General features: G+C 43.3%; 1 protein-coding gene across 17 annotated transcripts in view; it reads right to left on the bottom strand.

Moving 5' to 3' along the window:
• PPFIBP1 (PPFIA binding protein 1) overlaps positions 1-15,218 on the bottom strand; it is a 1,584,927-nt gene that overhangs the window by 248,523 nt on the left and 1,321,186 nt on the right. The window lies entirely within an intron of this gene.

Raw genomic sequence — 15,218 nt, 5'->3', positions numbered from 1 at the left:
AAAACCTTTCTGATGAAAATGACCAAGGTTGAGACTAGCACCTGGCACTCCAACAGAATGCTTACATCAAGCACAAACATGTGACAGGCCTTATTAAGGTATGTTAGCTTAAAATGAATCCTCTAGGAATTGGACATGCAAACTTAATGGGGCCTTCAAAGACATTTATTTTTAAGATATTTTTGTTTTTGATTTGGGGGGTGGAGGGTGATATTCAAAAAGCCCCTACTGACGTGGGGAATGGGTAGCCAACCTAGGGGATTTGGCAGGGGCTTTCATACTTGCGTCTAAACAAATTCTCTGGATAGAGTCGGCTGTGAGGAAGGTTATATTTGGGAGGTCAGGAGCTTGGAGTAGAGGTATATTAAGATGGGTTTCCAAAATCAGCCCTAATGGGAGGATTTTGGAAGGCCACCCTATTATGAACAGGGAAAAAACAGACGTTTGCCAAAACACAATCAAGGTGAGGTAGCAGAGCAGTCAAAGCTTAGTCGCTGGAAGGGTGTGAGAGTGGTCTAGGGATACAATGAGTCCACACAGAGCAGCACCAGCAATTCCTGTTTGACAGGCAAGTATAAAAATAAACAATTATTTATTGGACCTTTAGATTGCACACTAAGCAGATACGTCTAGTCAAATATTGTTGTGCAACAACCTTATAAAACAGATATACTTCCACCCTTATGAAACATAGAATTGCATATGAATCAATTACCAGTGCAACACAGGTGAGTAGTAAAATGCATAGAAATAGGCATAACTCTTAGAATCAACACAAAACAGCTTCCCTACTTTTTTAAAATAAAGTTCAGCCAAAACATGGTTTGGGGCACTGTGCCCAAATGTGACTGATTGCAATGCATATACTTCTTCAGGTCGGCATATATAGATTTTTGCAGTGCCAGTGGTTAGGATTAAAAAGAGTTATTCAAAGTTGGATGAAAATTCAAATGAAGTTCAGATTAGGACTCAACTCAATCCAACACACTAAGTTAAGTCTGTTGCACCACCAAAGGTCAGGCTGTATTCTCGTATCACCACAAGAACAATCCCAATCTCCACCTAACCATAGCAGGGTAAAAGACATGGACTGATGATCTACTGCATCAATCCCAGAAACCCTCTGTCTTCGTTTCTAAGGATTGTTAGCCCCTGACATCAAAGAGATGGGGGCTGAGCAACAGGAGGCCTGTATAGTTTAGATTGTTGTCCCAAAAACGTTCCTTCACCCCGTAAAGACTATTTGAATACTACTTTAGCTCAAGAATTTCAACCCAGGGGGACCAAACCCATTACTTCACCATTAGCTGCTGAGTTACACCAGGGCACTAAATCGCACCGCCTAGTAGACATAATACCTCAACCTTTTGATGTTCCCATTAGTAATACTCATCCAGAAAAGTATGCTTCGGTCTCCCTACTGTTCGGAGACCATGAATTTTAACTGTTGTACTGTTTGGAATGTATTAATGTATCATTTTAAAACAGATGTTGACCTTTTGAAAACACAACCGATGAACATGCAATCACGCGTGGAGAACATATCGGTCATTGGGATTATCACTAGGAAGGATCCAACTGTTGAGAATACTACGCCTCCAAGGGCCCATCCCTCTTTTCCAACAAGTGTAAAAACTCTGGTATGCAATATTGTATGCTCAAATGCCAAAACCATGTACTTCCCAAATTACCCCTGTCTTCCAGAACTAACATTTCCTCTTCTAGCCCCTCACTAAACCAAACTCTGATCCCATATTACCAAAATGTTGACGGAAAACATGCTCTGTGTTCATAACGAAAGTCCAGAAACTCCAGAGAGGTCTAAATGAGTATCCTGAATCATTAATAAATAAGACGATTCACTGGATACAACATACCAAAGACTGCCTAAGAGTGATACGCTCAGACACTCAGGTTAGACACTGCTCAGATCCTACAAATTCCACCTACAACTATATTCATTTGGTACTTACCTCGGAGCATTTAGTGCATGGTCTTCCATCAATCAAATACTGTGCACTCTGCCCCTCCCACTTGGATTGCCACATAAAACTGCAAACAAACCCCTGCCCTCCCTACACCGGGAAGACACAACAAAAGAGCAACCAACAACTACCGGGGACCTCATTGATCTGGTGGAGCTTAGCAAACAAACCTCTGAGAAGACATTCAACCCACAGGCCCACTGATATGAGACAGTGACCACCCCCCAGCAACCTATATTTTTTTAGATGGGGACCCAAACCTATCGCAGGGTTAATTATAATTGCCCCTCTTTCCTTTCCTGGAACATCTGTGGGCTAGTTAGTAAAAATGCAGACCCAGACTGGCATACAGGAACATAAAATCATTTGCTTCCAGGAAACCTGGTTTAGTGATCCCATCCACAAATCTTATTGCACCTTTTTTCACCCAGCCCAAAAAGCAGAAAAGGGACTCCCTACAGGTGGTGCTGCATGTTAGTCTTGGATCCATGCGTAAAATGATAGAATTTAAGCCCCCAGACCTACTTTCTACTTTGTTTAGTTCTTGGTTTTAAGGGGGGTCCAACTTACTGAAATCTTACATAAAACCTAAGGGGCAATAAATGATCTTGAACAAGCGCTAGCAACTGTTTGTAACATCACTGACAGGTTAAAAAAAACAGGGCCTTACTATAACTATGTGACACACATTGTCAACCTGAACATGCTAACCTGTCTTCTGAGGATCTTGCACTAGACCGTGAGATCTGGGGCATCCTAGATCTCAAAGTGTATCCCCCTGTGTGCAATTATCCCGTAGCAAACTGTCCTTGCAGCCACCCATTCATATGGACTCGGACCCTGCAACAGATGTTTTCCTGAAGTCTTCCCCCACCAAACTCAATTTTCAGAATAAAGCCCAAAAAGAGCCTGATTTTATTTTGATAAGTGTAGAACATTGGGGTTTAATTAAATCTTTCAGAGTAGCAGGGTGCTCAGAAAGTGACCATGATCTACTTATTGCCAAACTGACCCTACTGTCAACTGGGCCAGTGATCGAGCTGCTTATTGTCTTGCTATGAGGCTCGAGAGAACCACTAATCAGAAGGCTGTTAAATGGACAGCAGTCGCTAATCTTTCTATTTTACCAGCAATATATTCAGACGTGTTGTGTTACCTCTCCTGGAAGAATATGCAACATGCAATTCTGCATTATCCCCCCTTTAATTGTATGATATATTGGCTAAGAGCATATTGCCTTTTTCTTTTTTTAATTAGAATGGGAACAGCAAACAAAAAACTAATTAACAAGAAATGTTGGTTTGAAAACAATTTCAGGAAGGCTAAATCCACCCTATCACAGGAATTAAAAGCTTCCAAAGGAAGAGACAGCGAAGCAGTGGTCTGTAAAACGAATGACTAATATAATTGAAAGAAAGAAAGCAGATTATACTAGGGCCCTGTGGGACTCACTCATTTATCCAGCTAGGCTACATAAGGCCAGAGACTTGGTTTATAGTCAGGAGTGGCCTAAACCCTGAAAACAGCCACTTATAAAGCAGCACTTCAGGCCAGGCTTAGCAAGATCATTTCCATGGTCCTATAAATAATACTATGAATTCAAATGAGTCATTCTGTAGGAAGCTTTAAACACCCGATGGAAATTCCATTGCCCTGCCGACTCAATCCTCTTGTCTTTTCAATGACTGTGGAGAGGGCTCTGCTTTCTCAACATAACAAAGCTCCTGGCCCAGACAACCTACCAGCAGATCTCTCATCTCTGTAAGAGTAATGCCCATATCGGGATCCCTATTCTTTAATGAAATAAATAAAACTTATAGCTACCCTGCAAGGAGGTGCAACAATAATTCTAATTTACAGGAAGGTAGACAGAGCTACCATCAAATTACAGACCGTTATCTTAAATCGACTCATTAGCCAAAATCAATACAAAAACTATTCTTTTTCGACTAGAAGAAAGGGTTGAAAGTCATCAAATTCTCTCACCAGGCCACGTTCCGTATCCTCCAGAATCTGTAAAACTGAAAGGCCAAATTTTCTATCTGGCTTTTATTGATCTGCATACAGCTTTTGACACCGTCCCCCGTCTTTGCTATGGCAGACACTTGATGCTCTTCAGATTCCATCCAACTCATGCCGCGCTATAGAAACCTTATAGACCAACAACTATGCAAGGATAAGATGGAGCCCAAACGCCGAATGCCCTGACCAGTAATTATTAATGTAAGAGTGAGACAGTGGTGTGCGTTGGCCCTTCTGCGGTTCCTGATATATATCAATATTTCCATCATTATAAACAGCCTATCGGTAGAAGCCCCGTCCCTAGTGAAAAATAAGTGGAGTCTGGTTTTGGGAGGACGCTGTACTTTTATCCAAGACCCCATTCGGTTTACAACAACTCCTTTTTTTCCCTGAGGTTATGAAAGGTCAAGGGCTTAACCATTAACATATCGGAAGCAAACATTATGGTATGTCAACATGCCGGACGTAGCCATCAAGCCCTACCAAAATTATTTCTAAATAATCTTGGCTGAGCCTCTGTTCCCACCTTTGAATACCTACGAATTACTATTTGCAGTCATTTGAATTGGACCACACAGATAGACCAGAGTGGGGTGGTGCCGTCATTGGTTTTTCGTCCTGCTTTGGGGGAAAACAGGAGGCAAAACGCTCTCAAATGCTATTAAAGTCTACAAAGCCCAAGCAATCCCAGCTATCACAGTGGGGCCAGAAATATTGAGCTATGTGCCATGCTCCAAAATTCATGTGACAGAGAATACCTTTTAAAAAAATGTTAATGGGCCTAGCTTATAGTGCCCCCTCTGCACGTTGCCTTGGCACTAGGCGTAACTGAGATCAAATATAAAATCCTGTTAAAATCCCTTGTTTTTTGGCTGAAGGTATGTAACACGGATGCTCTGGCCCGTTATAGAGAAGGCATCCATGACGCCCTGCAGTCCAATGGGGGAAGTTACTACCATGATTCAAATTTGTTGAGTGGGATAGGACTACAAGTCCTTTGGTTTGAACATTTCAAATGTGACGCATTGTCTAAAACTATTTTAATTAATTCTTATAAAGATTGGTCATAAAAAAACTGGATTTGTTACACTCGCAATTTGTTGTAAAAATATATACGACAGTAAAAACCCTAAGGACAGCCAATTTATTTACAAAATCCTTAACAAGCATTGGCATTTATTGTTATTAGACAAGGACCTCTGCAAACATTTGGACACAATGCCCAACATCATCTTCACCAGGACACCAATACTTAGGAGCAGACTGAGTCCATCATGTCCACCAAGTTCAGGCACCATACCAGTGATCAGTTTGACTGCAGCCACCCAAAAAAGATCTCAATGTGCGGTACTTGCACACACCAGAAGACCGCAATTTGTTGACCCACAAGGAACGAGCTGTAAGATCTCAGATAACATTAACTGTAGATAAAAATACATGGTTTATGCCATCCTGTGTGCCTGTTGCAAAATATATATTGGTCGCACTGATTAAGAGGGGAGGAGACAAGCAGCGCAAACTTCAGCAGACTGAGTCCAAAATCATATGCCAAATGCACACAACACAATACACAGAACTGGGGTGCTTTCTGTGACAGCATGGGTCTCCTATGGTGTCACAACTGGCTTATGTACTGGCATACATTATATTGACTTCCTTATGTATTACGTGTCAAATCCGTTAAGAATAATGGCACAGTGGTCACAATGCATAGCAGGTGTTTTCTTTTCTGGCTCTTATTGTTTAGATACACATGACCCATTCTACAGGATGACAATCAGTGGCATTTCTCACCAGGACCTCCTTTATTGATATTTTAGCTCATGAGGCTGTACAATTGTGACAAGAGCAAGCCTAGATCGGTTAACAGATCCTTCTGTGCGTGCATAGTAACGCTGATAACACATCTGTGGAGTATATTACTGATGAGCTGTAAGTGGTTTCAACCCAGCACTCCAACTAAGTCAATGCCTAGTATGGGATGCCCAATGGAAACCCTTATTTATATATTTGTATGTCAAAAGTTCTTTTATTTCTGGATGATGTACCCTTATATAACGCCCCTCTCTTTGAATCCCCCCCCCCCCCCCTGGTCTCACTGAACCAAGAAGGAGGTTTGTTTTGCAAATTAAAAGATTTATTTGAAGAATTGAACTATATATATAGTCCTTGGTGTCCTGGAAGCCCTGTTCACGAGCTTACCTGTGTGCGTCCCTGCAAGGGGTTAATCTTCCTGACCGGCGAAGGAGGCGGGCCTTCAGGCACGAAAACCCTCGGCAGCGCGGAGCGCGCGGAGTCCGCAGAGTCCTTGGTGTCCTTTGTGGCATTTCGTGGGGAGGCAACTTACATCCGCGGCTGGTGCTGCCCTGAACTGCTCTGTCAACCCCAGCCCTCTGCATATGACATCAACGAAAACTTCAACGAAAATTGCATGCACGTAAGGTACGGCTTCTGCCGCAGCTGTTCGCGGTTTAATTCTGTGCTTTTGTTTGCCCATCTTCTAAGGCTTGCTGGAGGGGCGGGGGGGGAGAGACGGACTACGGCAGCTCCCTGAGCTGTCGGGCGTTCCCCGCCCTCCAGCTCCAGTGACTTTTTGCCCAGACCACTGGTGTGCTCCCCTGAACTTGGACTGGCTTTATAACCCCTGTCTTTGTTTTTATAAGCCCTGTTTGCAGCCACCCACCCACACCTATCCCTGGAAACCGTGATTTACAACTGACTTTGCTCCAGACCTGGAGAAGGAAGGAGGAAGGGGGAAAAATTGGGCTATTACTACACACCATTGACTGCTACTGCCTGCCTCTGACTTATGTAAGGGGGGTCTTTACTTACCCATATCCCCATCCGTGTACGGCTCTTTTTTTTTTACATACCGTTTTTTACTTATCAAATGCGAATGCTCGTAATTCTATTTATCCCATGGTTTTAATATCTGTATAACATTTGTTGTATTTAACCCATTCTATATTCACATATTTATATACATATTTTATATGGGGGTTTTTTATTAGAGTATAACTCTCTTTTACCATTATATAGTATAGTACAGTATTTAGTGTTTAACTTTGTAGAGAGTGTGAGGGGGCTGCGAGATTTTCTCTTTTTCTCTCCCCCTCTTCTCTCACTGTTATCTTACCTCCGGCTTATACTGGTTGCCCAGTTCTTTTTGTTCCCCGCCCACCATTTTTTCTTAAGTTTCTAATCTATATTATCTATGGGGAAGAGAAAAGCTGGAGAAGGAGGGGTTGGGGCTGGCGCTGGGGTGGTTAGCAAAAGGGCGAAAAAACCTAAAAACATCACATCTTCCCATACCACCAAACCCCCAAAAATAGGAATTAAAGCCAAATCCCTTCCGAAAGCTGGTGTAATACCTTCCCAGAGATCGTTGGACTTTTATATGGACGCCATGGCAAATAAAATAGTTAATTGTATGAATGCGGTTGAACCTGCCTCTAGAGAGGTTGACCCCAGGGGCGGCGGACTGGGTTTGGCGGACCTGCAGGGACAGGGGATAGTAGATAGGGATGTGGTGTCGAGGGGGGATGCGCCTGTCTTTGGTCTGGTGACGCCTCCTCATCCACTGTCACAATTAACGCACCCCGTGGAGGGGGCATCCAGTATTAACGGCAGGACTCTGGCGCAAAGGGAATCTGGGACGCTAGACTGTTCTGTCGCCAGTGAGGGCGACAAAGAATGGTTGGAGGCCATACTGGAGGAGAAGCTTAAGCCTCTACAGTTGATGTTAAACTCTTTAAAGGGGCTTAAAGAAGGGGTTCTGACCACCTTGGCCATTATGGATGACTCCATTAGGGCAATATCTCTTAAATTGTCTGGTTTGGCTGTTATTGTTGAGGAAAGAGGCCCAGAGGATTGGCGGTGCAAGTGCCCACCAACCGCCCCTTTACCGAGGAAAACCGCCTCCAATGGTAAGAAAGTTATATCGCCGCTAAGGTGCAGTCAGGAGGTGGTGATTATTGAAGATCAGGATGATATCTCGGGGGCTAACAAGAATTTAAATGGGCCTGTAAGGGATGGGGAGAGTGACGAACTTAGAAAAATGGAATGTGAAAAGGGGCCGGGGATTGGATTAGGGACCAACACAATCCTGAACCTACCCCCGGAAGCGGTCCCCCTGGTAGGGATTATTACTGGTCTGCCCGGGTTGCCAATTGGAAGCTTTGAGTCCACTCATTCCCTGATGAATAAAGCCTCGCACTGGGTTAATTCGAATCTGATGGGACCCAAGATCGATCCCAAAATGATCCGTATGGCTAGGCGTGTGGGATGGGTGGGAAATAGACCCAAGAATCTACGGGGAGACTGTGTGGTAATCACCTTTTCTGATGCTCAGATTACGGACTATCTCTTGAATACCAACTTAGCCCGGGGCCTTAAACCCAATGGCTCTAAACTGTCCAGTAAATTATTTCCTTTGGATTATTTCTATGTCCCTGTCGGGGAAAGGAAGGTGCCGACCCCATTTTTAGGTAGTAGGCAGGCCGGAGGTTTTGGAAACTCTAATATTAGCCTGGACAGAAAGGCATTGTCTAATAGCCCCCTGGACGGTTGGAGCACAACCTTATCCAATAAGGGTCAGCGTAAAGCCCCGGCAGAAATCGTTCCAACACCCTTGCCTCTGGAAAATCATTTCGAGATCCTGACGTCGTGTGAGGATGTGGACTGACAAGAGGCTGTAACTGAGGATGTGGCAATGGGGTCGACCCCCTTAGCACTCCATAGGAGTTTGGCTATAGATAATCAGCAATTGCGCATGCTCTCCTGGAACATAGCAGGCGCAACGAGGAAATTAAAGCTGGGTCCAGTGATGGAACTTCTCCAAGCTAACTCTATAGTCCTACTTCAAGAAACTTGGGCCCTAGAACCTCCACATTTAGATGGTTTTATCTCATTCGATATTCCAGCCAACAAAAAGACGAGAGGTAGACTTTTTGGTGGTTTGTGCATCTTGATCAAGGGTGCGCTGGAATGTAGAATTGAGTTGATCCCAACCGGGCTGGATTTTTTGCAGGTTGCTTCCCTAACAACTAGGTTGGGGAAGGTAATTTGCATTATCAATTTCTATAATAGCCCCCACTCTTCTGATCTGGAGCGACTGCCCAAGGTCATGAGGTTCATTGAGAACCTCTTGTCCAAGGAAGGCAGGAAGTTTACCTCCTGCATCTGGGGGGGGGACTTTAATTTAAAAATGGGGGGGGGGCTGGACCAGGGTGCTCTTGACCCCCTTGAGGATCTGGTAGAGAACATCCCGCCTAGGTGCATGAGAGATGCAAGAGTTTGCCCGAAGGGTTTTCAGTTTAACTCCTGGCTGTTGGAATGGGGGTTCCGTATTGTTAATGGTCGAAAGGCCCCGGATATCCCAGGGGAGGGAACGTTTAAGAACCACCAAGGCTGTTCCACAATTGATTACTTTTGTATTTCAGTAAACCTCTGGGAATGTGTTGTGAGTTTTGAGGTGCAGGCGGATACTCATAGTGACCACCTGCCCATCTGTCTTACGCTAATGGGTCTGTTAGGGGAACGGGAATCTCTGGTTACAGCCCCCAGTCCGCGTCAGGGGGTACTCTCAGGTTCCAGAAGAATTAAATGGGGTACCATCTTAGAGGAGGGGCTACATCATGCTTCCTTAAGGGAGAATAACTCGCTTGTGCTGGACATATTGGGCAATCATCATTCTGCACACATAATTGTAGAGAAATTTGTAGAATTATTGGCCGCACTAACTTCAAAATTCTCCAAAACTATCAAGTCCAATGGTCAAATATTAAAGAAAGGTTGGTTTGATGAAGCCTGCAAAAATGCTAAGAAATCGCTGCTGAGAACCCTTAAGGACCCATTTAGTTCTAGATCGAAGATTGCACAAGATAGGAAAACCTACCAACAGGAGCTAAAGAGAAGGAAAAGGGAGATAGAACAGGGAGCCTGGGAAGGTTTTTTGAATGCCGCCATGAAGAGGGACCAGAAGGCTTTTTGGGCATTTGTAAAAAGTGGCCCGGATGGCTGGTGGTCCAACGTGGGGAGTGGCACCCATGTGGAAGAAGGGGCATGGATAGCGCATTTTGGTAGTCTATTTCGATCTGAACATTCAGAGGTCGCGTTAGACTTTAGCGGCCCCTGTTTGATGTTTGAGGTGGAAGAGACTGCTAAGGCAATTAGGCTCCAAGCACACAACCGCGCCCCTGGCCCGGATATGATACCCTCAGATATGTTCCAGGACCCAGTTGATCTGTGGGCCCCACTTCTGACTGTGGCATTCAATGCATGTCTTAAATCGAGGAAATACCCTTCCTCGTGGAAGAGGGCAATAATATTCCCCATTTTTAAAAAGGGAGACATGTCTAGCCCCGGTGCTTATAGACCTATTTCCCTACTAGACTCATCGTTTAAAATCTTTGGGAGAATATTGCTGGCCCGCATAGAAGCTTGGCTTGGGGCACAACCAGTTCTCTCTGATATTCAATTTGGGTTTCGTCCTGGAGTAGGCACCATTGAACAAAGTCTTAACCTGTATTTATTGGTGGCTAATTCTGTGTTTTGCAGGGGCGAGGCTGTTTATCTAGCATTCATGGACTTAAGCACTGCCTTTGATAAAGTAGATAGAGCTAAGCTCTGGGCAGTGCTTGGGTCCTTAGGGTGCCCTGGGGAAATTTTGCAGGCTTTGGTTGACCTCCATACAAACAATGAGGCCTGTGTACGAAGTGGCTCTGAGGGGCATTGTACGGCGTGTTTCCAGGTGGGGTGCGGTGTGAGGCAGGGCTGTGTGCTGGCCCCCATCTGCTTCTGCCTGTACATTAATGGCCTATCACTGAACCTGACTGGAGTATTGGCCGATTTTTTAGTTTTGGGAGGAAGGGGGTTTCCAGTATTGGCCTATGCTGATGACACTGTCCTTCTTGCAAGAACACCTAGGGCCCTACAGATACCGATTAATGCTTATTCAAGGTTTATGGATAATCTGGGCCTAAAAATTAACCCCAAGAAATCGGCAGTAATGGCGTGCGTCGGTAGAAAACGCCCTGTGCCCATGAAACCCATGCTTTGTGCAGACGAAATTATTCCTAGAGTTAGGACTTTTGATTACCTTGGAATAAGTTTTTCGGAGGCCCTAAATGGTAAAGACCACGTGACCAAACAATCTATTAAGATGAGTCAACAGATAGGTGGAATTTTTAGATTCATGTCGAAGTGCAGGGGCCGGCCTTTGGATGTGATCCTTAAGATTTATGGCACTCAAACTGTGGCTTCTACCCTCTATGGCGCAGCTATCTGGGGTTTCCAGAATACAGGGGAAATTCAGACAAAGGAGAACACATTTTTCAAAAATCTGCTTGGGCTCCCGTCCAGTGTATCTGGAATAGCCGTCCATAGGGAGTTGGGTGTGGAGTTTTGGGAAGATCAGTGGGCGTTGGCCCCTCTTTTATTTTGGGTCAGGCTGTGGGCTAACGAGCAAGCTTCCTTATGCCATACTATTATTCGTACCGTGTTGGGCAAAGGTGGCTGGAAAAAAATTCCATGGCTTGCGTATGTTTTCTCAATTTTGGGTGAAGCCAACATAGGCGCCCTTTTTCCACCTGATAATATTCTGACCAAAAGGGAGGGGTCTGTTTACAAAGCCTCGCTGGGTAAATTCATAGCAAGCAAAAGAACTCTGCTTGAGCGTGGCCATAGCAAAGGTGAATTTCATTTAAGTATTAGTTGTCTAACGGGAATTCAACCTTACCTGCTTTGGAGTACGTTAAAAAGGGATAGGTGGCTGATTACAAGGGCACGGTTCGATTGCCTTCGGTTGCAAGGCAACACCTATAAATGGAAGGGTTCTTCTGACTCAGCGGGCTGTCCGGTTTGTGGACATGATAGAGAGGATCTCTCTCATTTGTTATTCTTCTGTATAGGGTATGCAGGTATACGCAAAATGTCTCTGATTCCTGCCCTTAAGAAGTCAACGATTCGCACACACAGGGCTGCTCTTGTGTTTCTCCTGAGCGCTGAATCAGTCTATACCGCTTGGGCTCTCTTGACGTTTCTGAAAAGAGCGATGTATTTTAGGAATCGCATTGTGAAACTGCAAGGTGGCGAGGGCCCGTAAGAAAACTCTATAGTACCTGTACTGGGTTAAAGTATTTTTGTATTGTCTTTTTAATCTAATCCTCACTAAAATAATTTTTAAATGTAGTTCATGTCGAGACAACCGCCTAATTGCCAAATGCATTTGTATGCTGTTTCCGCTAATGTTTTGTAATTATTTTTTCTTATGGAAGTGTAATTTTAAGATTTTTGCAATTTGAATTAGTGTAATAATTGTGTTTATTTGTCGTTTAATGGTTGCTTTATACAACCGAATAAACTTGTTTGACTGACTGATATATATATATACATACATACATATACATATATATACACACATATATACATACACATATATATATATATATATATCACTTTTATAGATATGAACAATATCTGAATATCACACTAATGAATATGAACAATGATCAGCAATGGGTGACATTACAATATCAACCACCTCTTTAATCAATTAGGAGTAGGAATAGGAAGAATAATGTAGCAGTGAATAACGTTGTATGGGTTCAAGGAAATGCAATGATAGGAAAGAATGCAACACAGAACTAAACTGGATATGAATTTAACCTTAGAGAATGTGATCACTCCCCCCCCCCTGTTATTACTCACTCCTACCAATATGCAATATGAAGAGATGGAATGAGGGCACACAGGTTTAAGGAATAACAATCAACAATTGCAGTTTCAATCCCGATTCCCCACCCAGCAAGCTTAGAGAGAACAGTAATGATTTTAAAACAGGTCAATTGCTTTTAAATGTGGTTTGAATTGAATGGGAAAAATGCTACAAAAAAATGTCATTTGCTAAATAGTATTCAGAACTAGTGAGAGTTGATTTGGATAGTTTCAGGGAAACACTAGCAATGATTGTAGAATGATTAGCAGGTTGAAAAAAAGAAATTCAGAAGTTGAAAGCAAGAAATAGCTGTTTTTACATGTGGTGAAATTGAGCCAAATGCAAAATCGCTGCAAACCTTTCAGCGCACGAAAAAACGCGATTACAGCAAAACTATCAGGAGTTGGAATGCGGTTCTTAGTTTGTTTGAAAACTGAAAATGACATTTAAAATTCGTTCCTGGTACGTACGGTTCAAAAGTTAGAGGTTTTAGTCAAGGTTGATTTTTCTCAAAAGAGTCAAGATTTCAAAATGAAAGATGCGCTGTTGAAGATTTGGAACAAAGATTTCTTAACACTAGGGAGTCTATGGAGCTGCAAACTAAACAGACAGCACAGCCACCTATCCAGAGGCGCCTCCAGATGGTTTCTATCTGCCTGAGACAATTGCCTTTCTCCAGAAAATATATATTAGCGCCAAGATGCTTATCACTACAATTATCACAGGATTATGTGGATGCGAGAAGAATTTAGGTTTGACAAAAGAGATTCAATAATACAGTCTGGATATGTTGGAATGGGTTGGATTGGGTTACTTAATACTAAGAGGTTACTATGGACAGTTCTATGCTAAATACTCACTACTATGGCTTTGGAATGGAATGGGCCCATCAAAGATCTGGTCAGGGGTTTGGCTTGGACTTCGCTCACCACCGGACAGGATTCAGGGCACCTGGACTCTGCTCTCAGCAAGGCACTCTGGTCTGCACGTCCTCTTGGACTGGATTTGACGGGTTCTGGGTTGCAGCTCTGCTGGACTGATCTGGATCTTTGGTTCTAGCAAGGGTTCTTGGCCAGAAGCAGCAAAACAGCTCAGCCAGGCTGTTGAATGGTTTAGTCCCCATGGAAGTTTAGGGGTTAAAATCAGGTTGCTAGATTTGAAAGGCCTGCTGAAAAGGGTTCAGCTTTTTGGGTTAGGCCTTTGCTTCAGGGTTCTGGTTCTGGAGTCTGATTGTAGAGTCTGGTTCTGGATTCTTCCTGCAGAGCTTCGCCGGTAGATCAGTGATGAGTGAATGTGTGTGTCTGTCTGGGTCCTCAACAGTCCCTATTTATCCATCTTCCAAAGGGGTGGGGAGGCTGATTATACTATGCCCAACCCTCTAAGGATCTGATAGGTCAGAGAATTCCCCCTCTCCTTATTTGAGAAAGGAACAGTGTGTCATGATGTGTCATCATGTGTCAGAGTGACACTGTGTTTAGGGTCCAGAAAAAATCCCTCCCCTTTGTTCTAACCCAGAAAATCTATTTTTCCCCAAAAACATATTTCCAATATGCACAATTTGTTAATAATACATAATTACATGACAGATTGACTAAGGTATGTTTCTGTCCAAGCCTCCTCTTCCTACGAGTTTTGATTCACAAATGCCAATTTTTCACGCTTTTGGGCAGTTACTCAGTGTCAGTTCTGTACCAGTTTTTACACATGCATACACATACCATCTGGGCATATTCCTGGAAATTCTCATGTTCCTAACATAATCACAATAGCTAGAATATGAACTTTCTCATGGTTCAGTCTCTGAATGTCGCACAGATTCCAGATTAGTTTTAAACTGGGAGCAAACTTTTCATTTTAATAACCTATAAGTCCCATATTTTTACCAGTTCAGTACAATTTGCTATAAGTCTTTTCCACAAACATACAGTTAAAATCAGTTAGAAAATCAAAGACACATACATCAAAGATGATCATGGAGTGGAATACATGCATCTACTACAACATTTTGTGGAAAAAAAACAGGGATTAAGAAACACTGGCTTTGCCAACAAACATAAATTTGATGTCGAGGTAATGAGAAGAAAGAGGGAATTACGTGCCACAATCAGACATATAAGACCCACGGACCCGATAAGCTTCCTGCAAGAAAAATGTGCTGCAAAACAGAAATACAAAAATTGGCTAAGATCTCACAAAGCCTTAATGATCCAAAAAGACACAGAACTAATGCTGCAAAAGATGAGAAACAAAAACTCGGCTGAGTTCTGGAGACTACTGAATGATGAAGGTGCCCCTCAATCTGCACTGATGGCAAACATGGTATCAGAAGCAGGGTGGATTTTACACTTCAAAAATCTGTATAGCAAAAAAAGGGAAGTGGTTGTATCCTACAACATCAAACTTAGTAAAATGGGACCTCACATTCTCTAAAGACGATGTACTCCAGATAATTAAGAACGCCAGTGCTTCAAGGGCCCCTGGTCCTGACGGTGTTA

This window comes from Ambystoma mexicanum, chromosome 12 (assembly GCF_040938575.1).
Source record: "Ambystoma mexicanum isolate Mex_15411 chromosome 12, UKY_AmexF1_1, whole genome shotgun sequence".
Classification (NCBI taxonomy): domain Eukaryota; kingdom Metazoa; phylum Chordata; class Amphibia; order Caudata; family Ambystomatidae; genus Ambystoma; species Ambystoma mexicanum.
Note: the sequence above shows the minus strand (reverse complement) of the source record. Positions and strands in the feature narration are given on the sequence as shown.